The following is a 24,243-nucleotide window of genomic DNA, read 5'->3' as shown; positions in this document are numbered from 1 at the left end:
CTTCCATAAAAAGGAAAAGGGCAAAGATGAAATCAGCCCCAGTTCTAGCATTTTCTAGAACTCTAAGCTATTTTTAGGCATCTGGTAGCCAGCTGCTGTCAGACTTACACTGACAGGCCAGGATTTGTAATGTTGTGCACAGTGTCAGTTTTGTCATATATTAATTTTAGAAAAAAACTGGGGGGAGTGGAAAAGGGAAACAGCAACAGTTTTTAAGAGCTGCTATTTATCATGTTTTTGCCAGGGTTGACATGATCCTGAGCTCTCACACCATTTGATTTCATGTTCTTCATTTTTCATGGTCTCCAATACAATTGTGGAAATACATTGATCATCCTACTGAAACACCTGCAGCAGTCAGCAAGAGAAGACTTCTGAACTGATATGTCTGCTCTCTCAGTGATGTGGCTCATGCAGTCATTTGTAATTGCAAGGAGTAGATTGTATCTCACAGACAATATCCCTAAGAACTACACTGCTTCCTCAGAGGTGGGATGCAAGGATGTGTGGCTGAGTAAGATGGTATATTCCAGTTTTTCTAGAGGATGGGTGCTAGGGAACTATTTCACTTTAATTTTCATACAGAATTAGCAAAGAGTGGCCGATCACCAAAGTGAAGGACTGGAAAGAAAATGCAGGAGTCATCTATTCGATCTCATCCTCCTGCTTTAAAGCAAGAATCTTGTGGGAGATGGTTGTCATGCTGTTTCTTAAAATCCTGCCAGTTACAAGGGTTTCAGAGCTTTTATAGATAAGCTGTTCCAGTGCTTATATGTCCAGGGCTTGACTTTTGAGAAAGATTTCCTAATATATTAAGTCCCCACTGCTGTCATGGAGTCTTCATAATTCCTCAGGGAAGCATGCAGAAAATCAGTCATTATACTCCTCATTGCAATACTTCATGTAATGGAGGACTTTACAGTGTAATCTTCAGTATTTTACTCTCCAAATGGAAGAATTCAACTTTCTTCTGTCTGCAAAGTTTAAACCTTTCTGCAAAGGTTACAATGTCCAAACCTCAGCATTTTTGTTGTACTCTGGATTCTAATTCCTCTGTCTCTTTCCTAATGGAGCACTTCAGCCATGACATCATCAGAGGAGAGCAGAATTACTGCTTGTATTTATAGGTGAACTCCCAGAAAATCTTCCTTTTCTTTCAGCACCTGCCTATTATCAATTTGACTTATTTTGGTGCTGTGTCATAGCTTCCAAACCTTTCTTCAGTGCTGCTGCCAGCACAGTTATTCCCCAGTCCGTATTTGTACATTTGCTATATTTCCTTTCTAAATAAAGTACTTTATACTTGTTAGATACTGTTAATATACAAACATCTAGACTTACTAGAGTTACTAGTCTTGCTAATGCAAGCTTCCCATAAAACATAACCTAATTCTTAGGTTTTAAGATCATTAATGTTTATTTACCAATACCTTGTTATTTTATTTATTAAATTTGTCACTGTGCTCTGCTTTGCATACACTTATGCTTGCTCATGCATACTTTATGAATATAGAAATTAGTATCTCATTAACTTGGTAATTAGGCCAATGATAAACAGCTGTTTGTTTACCATGCAGGGCAAGATTTCTACTGAAGTTTCTTACCTTTCATGCACAGTTGTTGTTTGGAATCTCTATCATGATAAAAAAAAAGTATGTGGATCTGTAATATTGCCAGCTCAGTGCAATCTCAATTTTAAAGACAGACAGAAATAAAAGAGAATTGCAGCATGCTTTAGATATCCAAGAGCCATATTATGATGTTTATTAGTAAACCACTTGGATGTTCCTGTCACAGACCAGGGTCCCAGAATGCTATATATGCTGTATAAACATGCAGAAAAACTTCCAAAAGGCAGCAAGGGAATACAGAAAGAGGGCCACAGAGCAATGATGGAACTGTATTATTTACAAAGAGGTTTTCATGCTTTAAAAATAGAGCTTTATATTCCATGTCTTTTCTACAATTTGAGTCAGATTGAATCTTAACAGTATTTAGAAATGTGTAATAGTTGAGATTTTCAGATTTCAAGACTTTAAATTTCAAACCATTTTTGCCTTGGCCCCCTGATTCCCTGGTACACACACATTCCTGGGCTGGGGCAGTGTTGCTTGTGGATTAGTAATGAATCAATCTATGTCAGAGAGGAATTATTCAGAAGAATTGATTTTATGCCTTTGGAGGGGACATGATAACAGCTATTCTTTTCAAGATCAGAATAAAGCTTGTACCCCAGTGTTGCAACACCTGTAGAAGTGAAGGCAGCAGATCTGATATCCACAGTGATATGAAAAATCCTCCAACTGGTGGAACTATTTCTATGTATCTGAGTTTATAGATCAGAGTAGGGCACACGGACCTGCAAAAAAGCAAAACTTACCCTTATTCTCGTCTTTCTGGAACAGCATCTGTTCGTTGAATTAACCTGCTTTTCATTCTGTAGTATTTGGTGATTATCAAATTAGGAGGGAAGCCTTGGATGTGGAAGTAAATTCCTGTGCAAAAAGGGGGGTTACAGAAAGATCCTTTCATTTCCTGCCTTCCAGGAGAGTTCTAGATAGGAGAGCAAGGAAATGTAGGAAATTCTGGCAGAGAAGACTGTGTAAATTAAATTACCTTCTCGTGTAAGGCAGTACAGGGGAAAGATCAACCTGTTCCCAGACAACCCTCTTCTTACAGTTTCCTTATCCAGCTATAATCCACTTAGCTAGTTGAGTCTTCAGATGGTTAACAGCATAGAATCAAAACCTCACTTAGGTAAGGAGGGGTTTTATCATATGTTATATGTTAGGCTTTTTCATTATGAAAAATGTGTTAGAAAGCAAGTAAGCATTGCCTGTAAGATTGTTATTTGCTAAAAAGTTTATCAGAATCAGGTAATTACCTGGCTACCTCATTAGTCACATTGCCAAAATGTAATTGGTATTCTGTGTTTTGTGCTCTCTTAGCAGTGTTTTTTTGTTTTTTTTTTTTTTCCCCATTGATTTCTCTGGCCTTTTAGTTTATTTTTAGAAATAGAAAATGTGTCATTCTGGCTGCTTTCTTCATTTCTGAGAAAACAGAATGTCCCACAGTGGGAGAGTTTTCAGGTATTCATCAGCTATTCTTGAAAAAACATATGATCGCACCATGGCTGCTCTGAATCTCAGTAGATGAAAGTGGGGAAATAAATTGTGGAATGCTTTAGGATGTGAGGAGTAGAGAAGAATACATGTATTCAAGTCCATTTTTTATAAATGGTAGTTGTCTTTGTGAAAAACTTTATTGACAGTGCAGGAGAAATCTTTGCTGAATGATGTAGGATATTTTTATTCTAAATAAAAATTGACTGAAAACTAGTTTTTCTAAATCTCAAAATGCTGCTGAGTGTTCTCAAATATAAACAGAACAGAAAACATTTACAGTATTGGTATTTTTATTTAAATCTTGGAACAATTCAAATGGTAAGGTGAACTGTGATTGCAAGACTACATTGCTAAAGCATTTATACACTGGCACAATTGCTGCTGCGTATTTGGCTTTTTCTTTGAAATCAGTGGAAGTCTTAGGTATTATATTATCTTTCACTTCTTTGTTTTTTTCCCATCTGTAAGTCTAATGGATATTTTTCTTGGAAGTGTACTCATTTCCCCATACCCCAGAGTCTGAAGTCCAAGTATGGGGAAGAGGATTGTGGGGAAGGGACAAGCATTGAGCGAGAGAAGACAGAGGACTGAGACATGTCCATTCTCTACTGAAATGAGGTCTGCTAGGAAATGTAATGCAACATAAGGCTTTAACTGTTTTCCAAGCCCTGCCTGGAAGTATTTCTGTGGTTTCAGCATGATTAATCAGCAATGTTCAATTCATTTACAAAATCTGTTGTGTGAATCGCTTGGGGATATGTCAATTAGCAAATGATAGCAACCAAGAACTGGCTTAGAGATAAGGGTCTTCTCTGCAGTTGCCTCTGGCTTCCCAGCAATCTCTAAGATTCCCTGGCAGGACTTCAGAGACTCTGAAAGACCTTGTAAACAGTAAAGCACTGAGAAACGCTATTTTTCAGGTATTTCCTTCCTTTGACAGTTTAATTTTTGTTCATCAGAATATAGCTGGAGTTGGTACTATTAAATGCAATCAAAATTTCCTCAAAATGTTCCACAGCATTTTGGTGTATTGTTTTTAGTCCTATCATTCTGCTCTCTGTGTGTTTTCCCCAGTTACGCAAAATATGTGTATGCAGATGTTCACAGAATGTTCGTTTTCATCTTGAAAGCTCCTATTCTCCCCATAAGCTCATTTAAAACTTGTGTTCTATGAGAATTGTTTATAACGTACAAAATTAAAAGAGAAGATTTCTCACATGATACTTGTGACAAACCACACTTAATTAAGTAACAATTCCAACACTAGTTAGCTGGTGAGAAAGTATATAATATGAGAAATAATGAAAAATTATAAATTTAAGAGAGCAGTGACATTTGCAAAATATGTGGAACTCATCAAATGAATTCTTTGTTACAAGCTGTTTTCTCAACTCTAATTAATATTGATATTGGCTGGCTATGTTTTAAGTAGAGAGTTGCTACATATCTAACAGTTGATTACATGCAGCAGGAGATGGAGGGCTCATTTTCCTGAAAGCATGATTGTGTGATTTTCATGTATTAGAATCTCTGATATGTTATTTTCCTGTTTCCAAAGTAATACTTAATTCCAAACTCTCAGACTTAAATTCAGAAGGAGCTTGGGAGGAAATCTAACTAGTTCATGACTGTATGTAATTTAGGTAAGTTCCTTAGCTTTCACTGTCTGTGATATATGTCTCATCATTTCAAATAATGTAGTCCATGATAAGAAGATTGGACAGGTCCCCTCCTTTTGTGGTACTGGTTTGTATATGGTGGATATGTTGGTCCAGAAGTAGATGATGTCCTGAAAAAAATGGTGGGTATGTTGGTCCAGAAGTAGATGATGTACTGAAAAAGTCCCATGTTGACTTGCTGTAGGTAATATGGAAGCAGACATCCAGCTGCACTGGAGGAGGAAATTCCAGGAAATTCTAAGCTGGAGCTGTCAGAGTTTGCTTGGCCTCCTTAGCCTCCCAGGCAACAGGTTGTGTGAAAGATCTCGAAATTTAAGCTAGGAGAGAAAGAGTGGAGTTTCTCTCTGCCTGATGCTTCACCTAAGAAACCATGATGGAGACTCAATGAAAAACAGTTGTGCCACCAATTCTTGATTAAAAAAGCAATCAGCAGTCAAAAGAAGAAGGACATATTGACACCACACTGTGGTATGTCAAAAGCAAGGCCAAATTAAATAAAATTTTACCGTGAACTGATATTTGCTGCAACTGATTGTAGCAAGACTTCAGTCCTTATGGTCTTTGCCCCATGATCTGCTGCATGTGGGCATAACTTCAAAAGAATTTATTTAGATTTCTTCTTTCTTGTGTCTTGTAAGAGGCGTGTGTGGGAAGCCAGGATTCCTGTTATAACTTCACTGTTGATGATAGATCCTGTGTACTACACTATGACCGCTTGCCGTTAATTCAGCATAATTAATGAAGAGGAAATATTGTTGTAGGGAACAGAGATTGAATCAAACAAAAAAAAATCCAAGAAAGGAACATTGTGTAGTTATCACATTAGGAGGTAAATGTTGGTCCAAAGAAGAGCACAGCAGGTGAAAGAAAAGAAGATGCAGGAGGTCTTAATGTGGTCTTTTGGACAGCTTGACTTTGAAGGAAGTACATAATTCATGTGTAATTATGAGAAAAGCTGTGAAAAGCCTCTGCTGGAAAGAAAAGGAAATTGGGACATTTGCACTGCCAGCCTCTCTTCTACTTTAAAAAGTGGCAGGAATGACAGAGTAGGAGGTGGGGGATCACATATGATACTGTTTCTTCATATCATTCCTTTTTTCCCTTGTCTGCATTTTCCTGGTAAAGCAATGCTTCTTGGTGTGTTGACTTCATGGGCTGTGTGTGGTTAAAAGTACAAGGAAAGGAGAAGTGTCCTTGCATCTAAGTTTGAAAAAGAGCAAATGATTAATTTCTTGTTGTGAAACAAAATGAATTCCAGAGAGAGCTGAGTGGCTTTAGAGAAAATCCAGGTTAGTGTCTTTGGGAGGCTCTACTTCTACAAAGGCACCCTGAAAAAAAGGAGAAAGCCCCTAAAAAAATTAATTACCTGGAACATATTCCTAGGAGGGATTGTCTCTTTATTTGCTGAGAGAGCATAATGGGAACCTGATTCTTGGCTGAGGTTTGAAGGCAGTATGATATAAATAAAATATTAATAGTTCTGCATGAAAAGAATGTCAATATTATTGTAGGCCTTGTAGAAAACATTTTATTCAGTAAATTAACCCTTTTGTTTTTGACAAAGAACTGAATGACAGGATTCTTTTGTTTGAAGAAATACCTTGATATATCCTAATATTACATATAAATAAACTTTAGCTAGGTGTTAATTTATTATTAAACTGTTGACTTTGTACTCATTAAGTTTGCACCATGTCCAATGACATGCCATAATGAGCTGGTTCAAAAGCCCAGATGGGAAATTGGGCTTAGGATAGTTAGGCAAGTTAGACCTTACTACTAAAAATGCCTGTAGGCCCCAGAGTTTATGGGGGCCTCCAAGGAAGGCAGTGCATTCCCAGCTGCTTGGGGGAATTTGCTGCTTCAGGTGGCCTCAGTGGAGGACAAGTGAGGTTCCAGGTAAGGGACAATGTGGCTGCATGGTGAAAGCACCATGATGTAAGTGTATGCATCGGAAGGGGAAAGGGATTTTTATTTTTGTGTTACCTCTCTTGAGTGGTCCAATACTTGTAAAGAATGTTGAAAAATCTTGAAAGTGAGTTTAGAGAATAGCGTAGCAGCCTTGAAATATGCTTCATAAAAGGTGTTTGTATGGGATATGTGCTGTGGAGGGAAGGTTGCAGTGATGAAAACACAAAGTTCTTTCTTCTCTTGCAGGGAGCTGTGTTCCTTCTCAGGTACCACTCCTTTTTCAGGAGCTCGTAAAACTACTCCTGTATACATAATTTTGAAAGAGCTTTAGAGAGTTTCAAGGTGAAAGGTGTTAAAAATGAAAGCAGATTATTACAACTATTATTGCTTCCCTGTATTCTTTGTTTGGAATTATTTTACGGTGTTTTTCTTCCTTTTAACAGTAATTTTCATTCAGATCAAGCTCCTACTTTTTCTCCTTAAACCAAAACAGGACTGAGGGCTGTTCTGGCTTGGAAAATGCTTATGAACTCACTATGAGAATTACTATAGCACTGGAATGTGCTATAATCAGTGGGGAAAGTCAACAAATTAAGGACTACTTGTTTTCCCTTGCGAATTCTACTGTCATTTATGTGAGATGTAATTAATTCATTGTTGAAAATCTATGCAGTGGAACAAGCAAAACTTGTATTACACTGTGCTTTCCATAGGATAAGGGGACCTTGGCTTCATGCAGGATTTTGTTTTGTTTTTCTGAGAATCAAAGTCTACTCCTCGGTTTATTAAGTATTCTTCATACAGGGAAACTAACCTTCATAACAGCGACAATAATCAATAGTTTATTTTGTGTATGAATATATTTATCACCATTCTTTCTAGAATATCCAAAAGGACTTGATAAACAGATGGGTACATTTATTTCCCATGTTCCAAGGTAGAGCTGTTTTTTTACCTGAGGGTTGTCACTATGTTTTCATTTACAGATGGACATGCGTATGAGCCACCTGACACAGAGGGTGGAGAGGAAACTTATAGGTGACTGTCTGAGCTTGTGACCCTACTTATCACTTTTTTGCTCTGTGGTTGTCTTACTGCTTGAGGTACGGGGTGACGATTCTGTGCAATGTCAGTGGGAAGAAAGGCTACACTGCCTGAGTTTACCTGCGGAGTGAGAACAGATTTTTCTGCTCTCCCTGCCCTGGACGTTTCTTTTCCTTGCTGAGAGGCTGAGCAGGAAGCAGCACTTACCTGTACAAGGGAAGGGGAGATTTCTGTCTGTGTGAGACTGAGAGGTAAAATATTTCTAACGCTGGTGAATGGTGAGTAAAGAGGGTGTCTGTATCCATATGCACACAAATGTGCCATGTGGCACTGTGAATCCTAATTACTCAGAAATTGTTCTTCAGATGATGATACCATAGAATTGTGGTGTGGTTTTTATAATTTGTGTTTTCTTCAAGCTTTCACTCTCACTACAAAAACTAGGTTATACACGTGAAATAATGACAATAGCAATAACAATATAACAACAACAACAACAATAATGTTCCTAAGGTTTGTTTTCTGAGAAGAAAGCAGACACTACTCAATCAGAACAAATTTTTTTGGAAAGTAGCTGGCCAAATGTTAGTCTCAATACTGCTGTCACTTCCCCAGCTGTGTTTTCAAGTTTAAAGGGGAATTTGGGATTATTGTAGGTTTTTGTGTGTAGGAATTTGACAGAGGTACAGAACTGTAGGAAATCAGTTTTCTTTATAGTAGGTGGGCTCTGAGATCATCCTGTGGTCACTCCAGTCCAGATGTTGGGTCTTTAATTAAAATAAATCATGGTATTCACAATATAATAGCAATGAAAGGCAGAAAGAAGATGGAAAACAGAAACAAAAAGAGGCAAAATAATATGGACAAAGGAAGAAAATAAGTGAGGAAAGGAAAAGAGAAGGAATTTAATCCCATACAGAAAAATCTGTGCTATAAAATGTAATTTAAAAAAAAAGTAACTGAAGCTTTTCAATCAAATACATGTAAATAGAAACTTGTTTCAGTAATATCATAATTACACAATGTAGGTGGAGCAGAAAGGATTTTTTCTTTTTCTTTTTTTTACATCTGTTTCAATTTATCCTCTGCTTCAGATACAGTAGAGCAATCCCTTCAAAAGATCACTTTACTTCATAGGCAGCACATATGTATTTTGTTGCTGTATGCTCCAAACTCTATCAATAACTGTGTACTTCAATAAAAATGTCTTCAGAGAATTGCTCAGTCCCCTCCATCTCCTTCCTCAGAGGGCTCCATTTCCTTCTTAAGTCTTCTCCTACTTTACTTAGTAGTTTATGGACTGCTAGAAAGATGATGCCTAAGCTGTTTCCTTCTTGTAGTTCAGCTGTTCTGATTGAAAGTGCGTGGAAAAATGTAGGTGTGCGGAAACAGTCATCTGCTCATATACAAGCTAACATGCCAAAAACAGACTTAATACAGCTCCAGTCAAGAGCAGGAGAAGTTTTGATATTGAAATTCACAGGGGAAAAATTTAGTCCTTTGCTAGACCTTCGACATCCTATCGGAGAGCTGATGTTTCCAATAGCACACTGGATCAAACTCATCTGGCATATAATTTTCTTTGAGTTGTTCCTAAAGTAAAGTTTTCAGCTTGACCTCTGTATTCCTGTAACAGTTGGGATTTTCTCTAAAAGTCTGTGTGTAATTTTCATGGTCCAAATGAGCCTGAACAGTCAAAGCCAAGAATATGATAGGTTGGGCATTAAAATAAGATTGAAAAATTCTAGCGCAGGAGTCTTTGCGTACTTAATTCCATGGTAACTACCCATCATTAAATGCCTTCCCACCTCTTTAAAAAAGTACAGAGAAAAAGAGGAAAAAAAAGGCTATTAAAAATGTTTAAAAACCTGATTCAGACGCAGGTGCTGGACACCTAGAATCATCCACTTCATTAAGATAGGTAAGTGTAATTCAGAACAGCTGTTACTAATAGGAGCCTTATATTGAAGTTCTCTACTTATATTTTAAGTCTGCAGGGTTGCTTCTGTATTTTCCTCAGCTGCATTAGTGCATGATGCTGTTTCTCTCTACAAAACTTTGTGTTGCTTATATCCTTAGCCCGCCAAGGCAATGACATCTCTACTGCTTGAAATGTAAGTAGTAAAGTGTAAGCATCTTTTTTTTGCACTTTTCCTTTCAGCATCTGTTAGTCTTCTAAATGACATTAAAAATAATAGGGTTTTGGGTTTTGAGGAGAAAGATATATGTAATTGAGAAGAGCAGAAGCTTTTTTTTGCTGCCCGTGTTAATGTCTAATTCTCTTTCCCTGAGGGCAGGAAAGTACAAATATACAAAAATGTAAACAAAGGAGCAGCATGGGTAGAAAATAGGAAATACATGTTCCAGCTTTATGTGCACTTTTGGTAAAGGGCACCACTTCACAGTCTTTTGTCTGCTGGAAATACAACAAGCCATGCCTACATGTGGTTTAGCTGCTTTTCTGCTTGTAGTACAGCAATAATGCAGAGGAGCAGTCAGTGTCATACAAAGATTTTTTTGTCTAAGCAAGGCTCTCTTATTAATAGAAGCCAGTGGAAGCCAGTGGTGAAGCAGTAAAGAATGGAGAAGAGAGGCTGGTAAAGTTGCTGTGCCTGCTCAGTTCTCTTTGCCTCAATTGGGAACATCTCCTGGGGCAGGACAGTAACAGCCCAGTGTTACTGCTTGTCTTGTCAGGAAGGGATGGATGGATAGACTGCAGAAAATTGTGAGAGCTGAAGCTAAATGTAAGCAAAACGTAGCTTTAAAATGTATCTGGTGGAAAATGATACGCTGGTGTGTGTGTGTAAGATTATTTCCAATAAATGGAGTAGAGAAATGAAGACCCTTGGATATGGTAGCTATGAGAACGAGCAGAGAAAGAGATGCTGTGTGAGTAAATAGGATGCAGGGAGGAAGTGGAAAACTGTGATAGAGACCAGCAGGAAGCCAGAGAATCATAGAATCATAGAATAGAATCATTTAGGTTGGAAAAGATCTTTGAGTTCATCGAGTCCAGCCATAAACCTAACACTGCCAAGTCTACCATTAAAGCATGTTTTGGAATTTTGTGCAGTAACTACTGATCCAGTGTTCTGAAATTTGGGAACTTGAGGTGACTGTAGTCATTGGGGGTTATGTGTAAACACTCCTGCTGAATTTTCTGTATGTGTTAAATACTGGTGAATATACACGGACCAGATCAGTGGAACCGAAGCTGTGTTATGAGTCAGTGATGCCTCAGTTTGTTCTGGTCTATAGTCTAGAAATTTGCATCATTGTGAGCTTTAATTTGAGGAAGTAAGCAGACACCAGCAAACAAACTCACCTGGTAATAAAGCAGCTAAGCTGCATCACTTTTTCCAACCACCTTTCCCTTTTTGTTTTCACATGAATGTCCATTCTTGTAAATCACTTATGTTATCTTAATTATCATGTAAGATGCTTCAGTGGTGCTAGGTATTTGCTGTTTGTTTCCCAAGATTAATCCATATGGGCAGCAGCTCCTGCAACCTCCCATGATTTTCCTCCCAGTTCATGAGCAAACTAGATGGCTGGAAATCCTTTTAACTATGCAGTTTGTGGAAATGTGGCATTAATGCGTTTGTACTAGTGTTGCAGCAGGAGCTCATTACTCTTTTGGGAACAATTCTCCATTATTTTAGAAATATTTAGGAATACTTCTCCATGGGATATTTTTTTTTTTTTTTTTTTTTTTTTTTGGTTGAGGGAGGTATGTGTGACTGTAGTTTGGGATGTTCCTGTTTTCGGTTCTTGTGGTTACATTGCCTTTCAGAGCTGTGGTTTTTGGAGCATGTTGATGGCTGACCTCTAAAGAGAATGAATTTTTAAGCTGTATTAGAGCAGTGATTGCATAAAAGAGCTGTCCAGAATATTTCATTTTATTTTTTCATCCAAAATGTCGTGTCTTCTTTTGAAAAATAAGTTTGGAGCACACTTAGACTGACTTCTCCATCAGGAGTGGCTATGGTTTAGAAACCACTGAACTTTCTACAGAAAGATGTGGTAAAGCTAATGAGGTTTTTCTGTACCTGCAAAAACGTGGCCCCCCAAAAAACCGGTTTTGGAGATGATAGTTTTGCCCAAAAATGTTGTGAAATTAAAGCTTTTCTGTCTCCTGTAACTACCAATACCACAAACATTCATACAGATACGGTTAGGTAGAGAGCCCAGAGTTTCTGATCTCTGTGAGAGATCACTCTGTAACAGACCAAACGAAGAGCACAGTTTTTCTTTCTGGTGGTGTGGGAATTTCCTGCTAATGTGAAAAAAGAGAAAGCTAGAGAGTATAAAAAATATGAATGGGGGAAGTATAATGTCAGGGTGGATTTAAGGGATTAAACATAGGGAAAAAAAACACCTGTACGTGACACAGCTTCTCCTTAGCTCCCTGAGGTCTTGCTGCAGTTCTGGTGTCAAGTCTTTTGCATTCCTTTGGCTGAAAAGAAACCAAGTTCCAAAGTTTGAGCTGATTTTCATAAAGCATCTTTAAATGGATGCAGACATGTAAAAGAAAATCATGTAACAGACGGATGAAAGTACATTATCTGGGAAAAAAAAAAACAAACACCAAAACAAAGACCAACCAAACCCAAGTAGTAATGTTCAGTAAAGCTGGAAGACCAGAAGCTGTGTAGGCTTGCAGAGCTCATCAGTCAGTGTGGTGTTCCTAATGCTGTACTTGGTGAGCAGTGCTTGCTCAGCTCCTTGAAAAGAGTGTGTGTTCAGGTATTTTGTAGGTCTCCTGACAGGACATGACATTTTTTTTTAGCTGACAGGGCTGTGTATGAACGAGCATGGTAACACCCTCCTTATAAAATACCAGCCTCTCACCCATTCTCCTCTTTCTCCTCCATATGTGTTGCTGTGCAGGCTGCGATACCGTCAGACATCAGTGGGGTCTACAGAATGCGATGCTACACAATTTCAGGATGCTACACACTTTTAGGAGCAATTACTGTTTATGGAAAAGTAATACTTCCTTGAGAAAGTAACCTATTTTAGAGCAGGGAGAACTTTTGTTAGTCATTCACCACTACACCTGTAAAAAAAAAAAAAAAAAATAAAAGAAGCTGAAAATGCTGAAAATCAGTAAAATACAATGGAAAAAAACAGACATTGACAAATGACAAAGCTTTTATTATGAACAGAAAAAAGCTAATAACCTTCTGAAGCAGAGCCCAAAATGGGCCTTTCTGCAATACTGGGGATAGATCTCAGCTTCCAAATGAATGTAGCGTTAGATGGGTTGTATGTAAATGTCGCTGGCAGTGGAGATGAGAGTAGCATAAGCAACATTTAGCAAAGAAAACAAACTGGCAACATAAAGTGAAGGGTTTTTTCTTTTATTTCTTTTTATAAAAGATTCCTATTGCAAAATATTTGTGGTGACTATATTGGTGTTTGCGTGTAGCTATTTAGACAGTCATTTTCTTCAGAGAGGATGGTGGACTGGCAGGACACATGCCAGCCTCGTTTTCTCAGGTGCTTGTTAAACACCTGTGTGCACTGTGAAGCAGGGAAGGCACCTGGCACGCCCAAAGTTTCTACGGTGTTTTGGGCTTTGGTAATTACCTGGAACATGTCTTCAAGGAAAGATGATAAAATAGAGCTGCCACAGCTGCAGATATACTTTGTCTTGCTAGATCTAACAGTTGCAGTTGATAGATTTACAGCTTAGCCCAAAACAAGCCAACCAAGGGCTGGTTATCCTCCATCAGTCTGTTCTTTTGTACAAGGCAAGCAGTCATTTCATGGCTCTGCCACGTGGGATTTGGTGCTGGGGGTCTCATGAGGCTTCTCCAGCACGTTGGCCCAACATTATGCCAAGGGTATGCAGGGCAGTACAAGGGGCTTTCACTTCAGTCCTGCTAACACCATGTAGTGCCGCACATTCCTCCCTGATCTCTGAGCTTGTCCCTTTCTGAAGGTGGGTCTGTCCTGTCCCTGTTGCAGACTGGCCAGCTGCTCCAGAACTGTTTGGCCTCCTCCACATAATCTGTCTCTTGATGACATGTGACCCCTTGACAGAGGCATCAGCCTCATTCCTCACACTGTCCCCAGTGACCTGTGGCTGCTCTGCTGATTCATCACAATATATTATATGAGACAATTGTTTCCATGTTTAAGCTAGTAATTAGCTTTTTTTTTTTTTTTTGCCATAAATCTGACTTAGATTTAATTTTCAGTTTCACCATGTAGCCAAGACATTTCTCATGTGTTCTCCTCTGCCATGGGAGAACTTACTTTTTTTTTTTTTTTTTTTAAGAGAGGATGGTGAGAGAAATGAATTGGACAAGGTGTTTATGAGACATGCCAGTCTAAAAAAATGTAGTGTTTTACACTGTTTGAATATTGCTTGATTTACTACTTTATTTACAATACAGCAGTTGAAAAACAACCTGACCCAGCAGCCCTGGGATTGTTTTTCATATAGCTGTGAAAAGATGGGTGCCTTTTGCTATATCTGGAAAGGCTCTCTGGCTGTTCTCAGAGTTCTTTAGTGTGAAGTTTAAAACCAGAAGATAGGTGTGCAGAGAAAGCCGTCTGCTGCCACTGGGACCTGGAAGAAAGAGGAGATTTGCAAGAAGGAGTAAAGAAGGGAGGTAACAAAGGTGGTATTTTCATAGTCTGTATTTAAAAGTTCCTCAGAAGACTCAGCTAGGTGGTTATCTCATTATAGCAGCTGCCAGTTTTATCCACTTACCACTTTACCAGGAGTAAAACTCTTACTAATATTTTTTATATATATTATCAGGCAAATACAAGGGTTCAAGGTTTGTCATTGCTTTATGTAGCTAATCATCCCATTAAAAAGGTCTCATGCTAACCAGTTAAGCCAACTCTGATAAGCCTCCGAAGTCTTAGATGACATTTCAGATAATATTGTATAATTTGGTGATGAGCTGTGGGAATGTAATTGGGGGGGAAGCCTTCAAACTAGCAATTTAGCTAGGGCTAGTAGTAATTGCAATTACAGATTTTCAGGCTGAACTATGCGAATCATCTCAGAAAGGTACAGGGCAGAGCTGGCAGTCTGCTTCTGGCTTATAGCAACTCATGCAGAAGCAGTCAGAAATTAGGAACTCCTCTCCTGTCTCCATTTTTTTGCAGGCAGTGACAAAAACTGGTTTGAAGGCTTGTGATTCTGTCAACCTGCAGACAGTGATAGGACCTGGAGACTGGCTTGTGACCCCTTGCAAGCAGAAAATGCTATGGATACCAAGGTGTTTGGCTAATGCTCTGTATATAAGAGGGAAGAGGAACAGATAAAGGCATGCTTTCAGTGCCATGGAAACTGGTGAATGAGCAAGCTGTCTTTGGGAGTGGCTGGACTGGGCTGCATGCTCTGAGGAGGTTGGCCTGAGGTAGATTTACTTCTCATTTCTTTTCAGCAACATCTAGAATCAGTGACATCCAGAGATCTGGAGACAGGTACAGCCAAACCCAATTAGTTTTTCTTTTATCCAAAAGACACGTAGATGTGATTCTTAGGGACATGGTTTAGTGCTGGACTTGGCAGTGTTAGGTGTATGGTTGGACTCAATGATCTTAAAGGTCTTTTCCAACCTAAATGATTCTGTGAGTCTATTATTTTATCAGGCTGGGGACATGATGTTTTGGTTTTTCTGGTTTTTTTTTTTGTTGTTGCTTTTCTGCAAAAAGGGGGAAAGAAACCAGGTAACTTTAGTCCATCATGAAGATCAGCACTTAAAGGATTTGTCTGACAGACGTTGTCCTGAGAACTGATTTATATTGATAATAGGAGAATCTCTATGGGATCTTTGTTCCTTTGTTATATAGGAAGGAAGGGAGGGAGGGAGAGAGAGCAGGGGGAAAGCCATGTTGGCACTTCTGTGAGCAGATGTAAAGTAAGAAGCAAAAAATATTTGGCTGCAAAAACTGTTGCAAAGCACACCATGGCACTCTGTATCATACGTGCAGATTTGCTGTTGATGTATATATAGAAGGTGATGACACTTGCTCTTTGAATGGAAACCAGACATTTTTCAGGCTGGTGAAAGAATAAGGAAAGCCTGAGAAAAAGCATGAATACCAGTAGCTGTGAATGCCATGTTTTAGGTGATATTTAAATCTTTTTTTCCATTTGCTGTGTTCAAGTGCTTGAGGCACAGGAGTTAAGCCATCACAGATTGTGCTGCATTTTTTAATTGTCTTTTTCTGGCATAAGTCGTTGTTGGTGGGCTACAGCATAAGGCATATAAACTATCATACAGAGCTTCTGATTCCAGCTTACCTTGTTACCCCCACAGTAGATTTACTGGTTTTAGCTGCACATGGTTGATGGCCAGCACAGATTGCAGTGCACTCACTCTGAAGCATCCTTCTTTTAGTCAGGACAAGACAGAAAATAGCTCAAAGGATTGGAACAGGGGTTAGAACTGAATGATCCTTTCCAGCTCTACGATTCTATGATTCCCAACTGATCTTATAAATCAGCTGTTTCCAACTCTTGCAGTTGTTTCAGCTTTTGGTCTCAAAACCTGGCATCTCTTTATGACCCTTCGTTTGCTGGTTGAGTTTCTTCTGTTAGAGTTGCTGCCTTTTGTTCAAGAATCTCATCAGTTGCCTAAAAAGCAGGGAATTTTTCAGTGTATGATTCTGGCGTGTCAAGCTTGTCTCACCTTTCTGCAACCAGAACTGGGTTCGGATGAGCTTTGCCAATGATGCAAGTTAAATGTTTATTTTTAATTTCATGGTCTTCAGTAAATTGTCATGCAAATTTGGTAAAATAAATCCTTAAAATAGTTTTCACCATATGCTTTTTTTAAAATGTGGGAGCTCTTGATTGTAAGGGTAGTAGCACCAAATTCATTGTTGAGTAAACTAGTTCATGCTTTACAGCCTTCCTTCTGGTAATGCAGATATACTTCTGTCATGTGAACTCGTATGTGTTGGATCTTCTGTTATATCCAGGCTACTTCTGTTTGAAAATGGCAAGTCTTGTCAACCAGCTTGATTCACTGAAACATATAAGCAGTTATCCCAGGCTGGGAGCTCACAACCTGTAGCCAGAAATCCAAGTTAATTTTAGCTCCTCAAGGGCAGGCAGAAGAATAGGATGAGACATTTCTAATCGTAAAATGCTCCTGCATGACCACAATCTGACTTCTGCATTTGCGAAATGTTTCCTTTGCAGGAACATTTCATTTTTGGATAACATTTCAGTTCAGTTAACCGTGCTGATCAGTATCTTGGCTCTCTTATTTCAGGTAATAAAACTTAGCACAAGTAACAGCTACTTAAAAGGGGGAAAGGAAGGAGAGTAACTTCTGCTCACATGAATTGGACAATTATCTCTTTAAAGAAAAGGAATTTAGTGTTCAGTTTTACAAATAAGGTAACAATTATTTATAATCATGAAACTGATTTGAAATGCTTACTGAGTGATAGATGGCTTCATATTCATTGCCTTTATTGTGCTGTCTCGCCCATGAATCAAAGCACTTTCAGTGCTGTCTTTTCTGCCTGGTTCATTATCTACAGACTGTGGCATATCAAGAGAATGTGCTTACTTTCATGTAAAGTATAAAGAAATCAAACTTCAAGCTGTTTCCACTTTGAGAATATAAAAACAGGACCCACTTTTTAATTTTTCCTCTATTTTTTTCCAAAGTATTTCACAACGTTTAGTAAGGATGTCTGATAAGGAGCATTGCCACTAATATTAGCAGAAGCAGCTTATTGAAAAGTATCACTAAATTCTTCATTAGATTTACTTTAGATTATTTCTGTGTAAGAAATATATTTACAGAAGGACCATCTTTTCACAAAAGGTGGTAGTTGTCAGGGAATATTTTGGTGTGTCTGGACATGATCAGGTTTTTTCTGCTCAGAAGGGGTGGTGGTGTGCCATCAAGGAAAGAGTTAATCCTCATCTGAAATAGAGCATATGCTTTCTTTAATAGAGAGAAAAGTTTATATTGGTGGTGCCTACTGCATTCCCTGACTACTGTGGCAGAAATCTCAAAGAATCCCAGCAAGTTAGTGAGCCATGAACCCCCATCTCCCTTCTCTCTCTACTCTTATACCGTCAACCCTTAATCAAGCTGTGCTTCTTCAAGTGTTTTCCCATTTGATATTCTAGGAGTTTCTCCCCACTCTATATCAAGCTAACTGGTCTATGGTTTCCTGTTATGTCTCCAGGCACTTTTAAAATAACTTTGTTATGTTAGCCACTTTCCAGTCCCCAGGGGTCTCTTCTAAACTAAATGAACTTGTGAATGTGCCTGCTAATTCCTTAGTTTGTCTCCCCACTTCCTTAGCGCATTTGGATATTTGTCTGGCCATGGTTTTTAAGACCGTCTAACTATTTTAATAATATTACTGATATTACAGATTTAAAGAAAAAAGTCTTCCTCCTTCAAAAGCAAACTCCTGTCCTTTTCATAGAAGACAAGCACAGTACATGCTTCACTTTTATTTTGTTTATACCTCATACTATTAAAAAGAATTTGCACTCCTATACCATTAGTCCTTGTCCCCACACAGTAAATCTGTTTGTGTAAGGAAGTACTAGGTTTTACAGGGTAGCTTTCATAGCTTTCACTGTAAGTGAAATTGTGGTGGTGGTTAAATTTTGCTTTCCTAATTGTGAATGAGAAATGCCATGAGGCAGGAGTGATTAGTGACATCCTCAGTCACCCCAACCACATCACTGCTGCAGAGTCCCTGTGCCACACTCTCAACAGTGCCAGCCATACCAAGGCTCTCCTTGGGCAGTTTTACTCTGAAGGGCAGGGAAGGGCAAGGCAATCCTAGCCCCCCTTAGTGATGAGCTGGTGTAAGGCCAAGGTTCCTTGTGGGAGATCTGGCTGACGGGCATACCACAGAGTAGCCTATCTAATTTCTTTTATTTGAGCCCCTGACTATTTTCTGTTGGGTTTTCTGTTGTCACTCAGATCCTATTTAGATGTTCTGTCTTTTTATCAACACCTTTTTCTTTGTGCTCTATGAAGAGTACATCTTGACCAATGTAAATGTCAAAATTATAGTGTAAAAATCCAAGTTGCAGTTGCCTGTGAGAAGTGTACTTGCATAAGTCACTGTCACAGGTACTTGCAATAAACAGCTGGGCTTTTTTTTTGAATAAAATGTGGGGGAAGCAACATGTTGGTGAGAAACAACATAACTGGTGAGAAGGAGTAAATACAATCTGTCTGTAATTCAGAAAAAATCTGTTTTCTTTTACTGAATACCATTTAGATGTAAGGGAAAATATATGCTCTCATGTGGCTGTGGTCAAGATATTCTTAACCATGGTTTGTTTTCTAGAAGCTGTTTCTCGTACCCATTAAAAGCTATTAATTCTTAAGTGTTCTTTTTACTGATACTTCTATGATTATACTTTTTGTAATATGATGACACTTTCTTGCAAGAACATATTCAGTGTCTTTGTTCATCAGAGATGAGGGAATAAATCTACATTTTTCTTACTCAATTTGAGAAAGATGCTAAAATGGAAAGAAGAAACAAATACCAGAAAGACAAGGAAATAATGAAATATCATCTACAAAGAATCAAACCATGCCCTGTAAATACCAAAATGAGTTTCAGCTTGGAAGTATGCGAGCAATATGTTTGCATAAAGTATTTTGAAAAGCTGAAACTTTCCTGCAATACTGAAGGGGTGGAAAAAAAAAATGAGGAAAAAAGGGGTGCAGTAATGAACAGAAGATCTTGTGTAAGTGTTCAGCAAGCACCAGGAATAGAGAGAGTCCTTTGAGTTTTGGTCAGTATATCTAAAAACACTCCGTCACAGAAGGAACAAGTCAGTCATTCCTGCCTGTGGTGCAGCTACATCTGGAAAAGTGGTCTAAGCTCTGAAAAATGCAATGTTTGAAAAACACTGAAAGATTAGAAGTTGCATATGCCCTTCATGTTATTCCTTCCCGTGAAAGTGGGGATTTCTGAGAGCATCTAAGAACCAAACCTGAATCTGCTTAGCAACATTGGCTGGGCCCTGAGAAATTTATGACTGTTTTAATTAGCTTAAATTGTGAAATAGCACAAAGATCTTTGACCCAAACAGAATTGAGTATATTGGAAATTTCTGGTTTGTTTTTCTTTCCCTGTCCCCTCCTCTTACAGGGGCAAATGGACCACAAGTGTCTTACTCTGCATATTTTAAAGTAGGAATCTTGCCCCAGCTCACCCCATTTCTAGGGCAGGGATAAGGCAGAAAGGTAACAGGACACGTAGCCCCAAAGTCCTACCATGACTTGGATTTCAAACTGCCTCCCAAAGCCCTATGCTTCTGTGCTGGGGCCCCTGAGCAGGCCAGCTCTTCATCTGCTGCCACCGGCAGGGCCTGGGGTACCTTTTTGAGGTACCTGATTACAGGACACCTTGCTCCCTCCGCCCCCTGTCATGAGATGACCCACGCTACCACCGCAGACCAGTGTCACCACAGTTGTAGCCAGTAGCTCTCAGCCCTCATGCAGCCAGGGTGCCTCTAGCCCTGGCAGTGAGCCCAGCCCAGGCTCCAGCTGGGTTAATTTTATAATTTCACTGACTGTCCATGCATTACTTGACTGTCCTTTTGCAGCAGGGATATGGCCCCTGAGCTGCCAAGTGAAAAGCCCTGACAGCCCCATTTAAGCACACTTTACAGGATTTCAGGCAGAGGGAGATTGAATCCTAGTTGCTGTAAATTACAAGATAAGATTTTTCCAGTAACTGCAAATGTATCACCACAGCCCATGAGCACACAATTTATCACTTCACTTTACCAAAACAAGTAGGGAGTTGGCCTTGAACTTTGAAAGTAAAATGGTGCTTAAAAAACAGACCAGTTATGTTGTTTCATATAAATGCAGAATTGGCCCTCTTTATTTTAATACTTGCAACTGGATTTTTTTCTTTACTACCTACACCTACATTCCTTGATTTCCTATCTTAGGTTTTCTTTTTTTTTTTTTTTTTTTTTCTGATACATATATATGTATGTGTGTGTGTGTGTATATATATATATAAAGCCAAGCCATCAGGTGTGTAGGCCTGGAGATGCTGTAGCACTCTCTATGTAACAGCCAGGTGTCCATTTGAACTTAAAATGAAACTCAGCACCACAGCTAATGGCCTTGGATCAGTTTATGAAGTGACAAACTTTGCCAGAGATGAGCCAGTGCATCAGCCAGAGAAAATGTTATTTTGTTCTTGATTATTTATTTATTTATTTATTTTCATTTCTGCTTGTCTTTTCCGCTTGATGGGTTTCCTACTCTTTGCCAGCTCACCTAGTAAGCAGCCAAACACCACAACAAAAAGATTGTCTTGTGAAGGAGGTTTAGAAGAAAGATTCATAGAGTTTATCTAAGTAGGGAATAAGAGACATAAATTAATATCTACTCAATCTGAAGTTAAATTTAAAAATGAACATTCAAAATACTATTTTAGGCAATAGGATGAAGAGGGGCAAGGAGTAACGGAGGTTGATAATTTGGGAAGATTTGCCAATTGGGACTACCAGATGTTTTCAGCAGAAATAGTGCATGCTTGATTGGTGTCTACATGCAGTGTAATTCTGGCAAGTGTCCACATGCAGTGTAATTCTGGCAAGTGTGTACAAGACTGATTTATCCAGGGTGGAAATGGGACAAAGAAAAAGTGTGTCTGGAGGGCTGGACAATGAATGAGTGGATTTAAGTGTATGGATGTGTGAGAGTCTGGAGGAAGAAGGAAAGAGAATGTAATTTGAGTCTCCTGGAGTTACTTACTGAGGTTTAGAAGTATTTGTAAAGCATAGATGGAGTTGTGAATCTCAACAGGAAGATCTGAAAGAAATTACTGATTTAGCACCCCTCAACTTGGGTACTGCATGGCATGGATGCTCCTAATTCCCTTAGCATGAAGTTAGCTAACTCATATTATACCTTTGCCTTCAATTAAGATGCTGGTGTGTTATTTATAATATTGTAAAGGTTGGTACTTTCAGAAGCCTCCTGGAAATATAGACTACATCACATTACACACTTAAGTCTGGTAATGTACTGAGACCTCAGAGCAGCAGAACCTTTCATTCATTTATTTTAACACTGAAAGATTGGTGGCACAGCTTTAATGTTGCTGAAGAGTACCAGGTATTTGTAAGGTTTTCAACAGCAGTGTGTTGTTCCTTATTTAAGCAAAATACTGTACTGAAGATGAGTATGAATAAAAGCAAGGTACAAGTTATAAGGTATCTTGTAACTGAAGTGCACCCAGTTTCACTGGTTTTGAAAGTTAGTTTTACCTAGGAATTGTTTGAAATGCCTTAATCTGCACAAGTTTTTCTTATATTTTTTCTGTTAAAATTTTACTACCTATATACTGTTTAGTTTGAGGAGGTTTTAGCCATGTATATTAAACTTTATTTTCAACACTAAACTATAGACGTTTGCCCATTTTATTTAGTTTAATTCCTTAAACTAACTCCAGAATGGCTTTTGAAACCTGTTGACTCTGTCCAAACTCCAGGAAAATGAATGCTTCTATTGTAATCATACTGTTGTGACGATTGGAGAAGTAATTGAAACCTCTCATGGGCAATAGACCAGCCATTTTACATAACTCCCTTATCTATGTAAACATTTCCTGATCTGCTTTCTTCTCCATCCCTGGGGATCAATAACAGTTTCTTATGATCTCTTTATTTGTGAGTGGAATTAATGAATATTTTCTTTACTGTTCATTTTTCCTCCCTTCCTTTTCCTTATATTGTACCCTGCTCTCCAATCATAGGAACACTTGTGTGTTTTTTTTTTTTTTTTCTTCCATTGGAGTTGGACAGCCTCTATCTTTAATTTGTGTAACCTGCAAATCCTTTGGCTTTCTTAAGGACTTTTTCATTGCTGCTTCCGTAATTTCTTCCCCTTTGAACTTTTCAAAGAATTAATGTAAAAACATATGGGAGACATTCACCAAAACCAAGTTCTGAGTAGGCGTTTGCAACAGATTGAGACTTATGTTCCTGCATGTTAACGGTGGGCAGGTGCCATATGACTTTGACTTCTTAATATTGAATTTGGATGCACAGTTACTTATGAGCAAGGTATAGGTGACAGTAGTCTGACAGCAGCGATGAATAAAACGATTACTGTATGGAGCCGTGTGTAAAAATTTGTGAATTGACAGAGATAAATATTTTGACAAAGATAAATTTATGAGTTATTTTCTCAACCTGTGGTTTGTTTAGGATTTGTCATTCTTCGTGAAGGTATCATCAATTTAAGTTTGGATGGTTTGCATGGCTTTGAGCAGAGGACTTCTCTGCTTACACTCAACTCCACACCTCCAGCTCCCAATGGTGAAACTCACAGGGTTTTCAGTGAGTTTTTCTGGTTTGCCGTCCCTTCCTCCTCTCCTTGCTGCTTGCTTTCATACGTGTGTGTAACTTGGGGTGCCAAGGAGGTGCAAGAGAGCATGAAATCTCATTGCCAACCTCCAACTTCATCTAGTCCTGGTGGTGGCTGGAGCACACCAGTAGCTCTGCCTTCCAGACTCAGCCCTGCGGAGGAAGCCACAGTAGGAGCACAGGGAAAATATAACTCCTAGGACCCTACCAGTCTTTCTGGTACTGCTGTTGCCAGTCTCATGCTTTTGAGTGTCATTCAGGCTATTAATGCAATAGATTAAAATAGAGCAGAGTTTGCTTGTTTTATTTGGGCTGTAAAGATTATTTACCTATCTTGTTAATGGTTAAAATGATGAAATATCTCTCCTCCTTCAGAATTTTCTATTGGAAACTACAGTGAGAGCATGCGTTACTGACACTTTTATGAACATCAGATGCTTTCTCCAAGAATAAAATGGACAAGTAATTTACATATATTGATCAGATCACATTTTATCTAAAACATCAAAACATTTATGAGCATCATTTAATTAATTATAGATTTTATTAAACCAGTTAGAAAGACATTAAAGTATATTCTAAACTTCTTACGGACATTTGGTTATAAGGCAATAGACTTGATGGTTTTTGCAGCTTCCCAGTCTTAAAGTAGCATGAGTAGATGAGCTGGGATGAGGCAGTGCTTTAAGCTGATTTCTGTCAACATTCACAGCTGTGCTGTGTGCATGTAAACACTGTCAGATCTGAACACTGTCTTTACACCTGCCTTATGCAGGTGTGAATAATCACAAAAGCTATGGAGGGGCTGAGAATCAGGCTCCAACAGCTTCAGCCCGCTGATGTTTGTCAGATGCCTACTGCAGACTGCATTAACCAGCTCAGAAGGTTGTTTTTTTTACATTCTCTAAGTTTAACCAACTACACAATTGCTTCTACTAGTCCTCGTATATACATAGATCATTTTTCTTGGATGCAGCATTTAATTGCCTGTTCAGTCAATGGCAGGAATATGGATTCATAGACATCAAGCATTACCTTTTCAACTTTTTAACTTTTTTTTTGCAGGTGGGAAATAATATCGGGTGTGATGAGCACTGAAAGAGATTCTTTC

Source organism: Pezoporus wallicus, unplaced genomic scaffold, assembly GCF_028554395.1.
Source record: "Pezoporus wallicus isolate ANWC-B61680 ecotype Strahan unplaced genomic scaffold, APGP_CSIRO_Pwel_v1 contig_4238, whole genome shotgun sequence".
NCBI lineage: Eukaryota > Metazoa > Chordata > Aves > Psittaciformes > Psittacidae > Pezoporus > Pezoporus wallicus.
The sequence above is the reverse complement of the archived record's forward strand: the minus strand, read 5'-3'. Positions refer to the sequence as shown.